This window comes from Leiobunum rupestre, chromosome 1 (genome assembly GCF_980474605.1).
Source record: "Leiobunum rupestre chromosome 1, qqLeiRupe1.1.hap1, whole genome shotgun sequence".
Taxonomy (NCBI): domain Eukaryota; kingdom Metazoa; phylum Arthropoda; class Arachnida; order Opiliones; family Sclerosomatidae; genus Leiobunum; species Leiobunum rupestre.
Window position 1 is genome coordinate 32,789,157 of NC_143384.1, and position 3,440 is coordinate 32,792,596.

Sequence of the window (3,440 nt, forward strand, 5' to 3'; positions counted from 1 at the left end):
AGATAACACTACAGAGGATCCAGTCAAAAATTCAATATGAAATTTACTAAATATTACTATTATTTTAATTTCAAATTAAAACCTATAATCAACTCTCAATTAAGTCTCTTTCAAGTCCCTAAAAATGGGTCTTCCCATATGAATTCTTAAATGACTCTAATTTTAATTTAAAATTGAAACCCACAATCAACTCTCAATTAAATCTCTTTCAAGTCCCCAGAAATGGGTCTTCCCATATGAGACTGAAATGAGTTTCATTTAAATATATAATAAAATTGATTTTATTAAAGAACCACAAATCTGGTATCAGTTTTTTAAGTTTACATAATACTTAAAAATCCTTGATCCTACATTGAGAGTAATTGACAACTAAAGTAAGACTCTAATTTCGGTACGGGATTAAAACCATGTTTTCCCCAATTTACATTTATCCAGAATTACTTTTGGTAATATCGAATATCGTTCTTTCATAACATTAGACTTTTGGCTCCAGATTATAAAGGGTTAAATTTTATTTCTACCAACCTGACTAATATTCTTACTAATTACAAGTCGGTCTTCTTAAAATAAGATTCTATGTTACCCTTGGGTAATAAACTTTACCAAGTTAATAAATTTATCCGACACAAATTATGGAGCCCTTGAAGGCCCAAACGGGCCAATGCTCCAAAATTTAAAGAAGTTTTCTAAAATCGGTAATCAGACAAATTGTTTCTTCTTAGAAGTGTTCTTAAGATGAAGATTCACCCTTACACCATATGCGTAAGGGATCATATTTCCACGGTTACTAATTCCTTAAATCACTAGTAGATACACTTTAGTCTAATTACATTTAAAATTCAAACAGGAGTTTTGAAACTAATTCATTATTTACCAGTAGCCGGATGAGTCTAATCTTCCACGAACTCTGTAATCCGTCGCGAGTTCTTTTGCACCGGAAAGCCGCTATTCCGATAACCTGTTCCATTTCAATTATCTCGGGCCACTATAGATACAGGCAGCGTTGCCAGACGTACGATAATTATCGCACAGTGCGATAATTTAATCAAAATTTTTAGGGCGTACTATAATTTTCATGGCGTATGATATCGTACCATTATTTCGATAATTCTGCCTCAACGTACTATAATGTACGATAATCTTTAGATTTTTTTTAAAACCTACGAACGATTTATATTTTATTATTAATTTATATAACATTTTTCCTAAAATGAATGATATACATTTTCTGTACGCGTAGTCCAGAGTGTGAGTTTATTACTCCTAGCTGTTACCGCATTTTTTAAAACATTTTTAAACATATTAAGTTCAGTTAATAATGATAATAGACATTTTGTTTATTTCCCTGAAATAAAACTCCTGTAGTGCTTTAAAAGATCATCTAAATTCAACGCATTTATGTATGAATTAAAATTTATCGCCAAAAAGAAATGTACGATAATTTTCCAGGAAAATCGCTAATTTTGTGGCCTAGATACGATAATTTCAGATTTTCGATCTAGCAACGCACAGGGTCCCTACCAACCGGCTGCAAATCGATCATTATTCTAATTGATGGCTATTCGCCGAGCAAGCTACGCCACCAAAACGCGGGTCGCACACCAATGTACCCAGTGTTTTATTTCATGCTTGGAATTATCAGAGGTAAAGACTCTTAAACGCGCCTTCCCAATCGACCGCCATTACCTTACAGCCTACGGGGAGGGTGAGGACAAAACCGGTTTTGGGGGGATAATATTTCTGCGGTAGAGGGCTGGCTCGTTGGTTGTCTGTACGATAATGGCGGCGCCCAGTAAACGTTTCTAAAAAGAGTGTATATGAAGTGTTAGCGTTGTCGATGCTATTTATACCTTTAAGAAAATATGATAAAAAGTGAAATATATACTTATAATTAATTTTGTTAGTTTTAATCTTAATTTTGTGAGTTTTATTCTTAATTATGTTAGTTTTAATCTTAATTTGTGAGTTTTATTCTGAATTTTTGACGTTTTTGATTTATCGTTCATTCGTACTACAATAAGTCTGTAAAATATTCAGCAACCATAGCTTCATAACTTAAGCAAGTGTCGGCTCAACGCGAAGTAGTTCTTTGTTCAACAGATGTCGCTAGCATCGAAATAAAAACAAGATGGTTAAGCTACATTTTGAATAAAAGGCGGGTACTTATAGGTACCCCTCGCGTTGATTGGCTCGTTCGTAAATTGATCAATAACATATTTAGAGTAATTTTAAATAATAAATTTTATATGGGATATATAGATTAGGTTAATCCACTTAATGGAGTGTAAGTTGTCTAACTATAATACTCTGCAATGGCTTACTGAAGACGGTATCATTTGGCTATTTTAAATATTAGTTTCCTTTGACATAAATAGATGGCACCACGCTCTCCAAAGTCGTTTTTTTTCGAAGAATCGGATAGATTCATGGCCATCTCTAATAACAGGGGCCTTTTCATAATACAGGTGGCAATGATAGAGCCGACAGTTGCTTTAAGCTCTCCCTTATCCTGGATTAACTATTAACAGCTGATAACAATTAAAATTACAAAATTTCACGTAGCTTTAAAAGAATGACAAATATCGAAATAAAATTTTTAAAAGCAAAATAAAAATTGTGAAATTTTATAAATAATCCAAAGAAAACTTGAAATATTATAAATACTCGAAATAAATCATGAATAATTAACAGGTGTCACGATTGAGAGACATTTCCATACCCCATTTATCGACGTATTGTTTATATTTGCGGCCTCAGCACAAATTAACGGGGCCAAAATGTAAATGGATAATTTATTCTCGCCAATCAGAAGTATATTATTTCTTCGTACAAGTGTTCTTAAGATGAAGATTTACCCCAACATTATCTCCGTAAGTGGTTAATTTATCTATGGTAACATTCCTAAATCACTATATAGTGATAATAATAATAATAATATTTATGATGCAAAAAACAACTTTGCTGGTAACCACTACAATACAAACATATAAATTAAAATTATGATAGAAAACACTACAAAAATTATTAAATAAAAATTATAAAAAAACAACACATAACAAATTAAGAATTTTGAGAGAACCAAAAGCCGAAAAGGAATTCTGAGAGAACCAAAAGCCGAAAGGGAATTCTGAGAGAACCAAAAGACGAAAAGGAATTCTGAGAGAACCAAAAGCCGAAAAGGAATTCTGAGAGAACCAAAAGCCGAAAAGGAATTCTGAGAGAACCAAAAGCCGAAAAGGAATTCTGAGAGAACCAAAAGCCGAAAGGGAATTCTGAGAGAACCAAAAGCCGAAAAGGAATTCTGAGAGAACCAAAAGCCGAAAAGGAATTCTGAGAGAACCAAAAGCCGAAAGGGAATTCTGAGAGAACCAAAAGCCGAAAAGGAATTCTGAGAGAACCAAAAGCCGAAAGGGAATTCTGAGAGAACCAAAAGCCGAAAA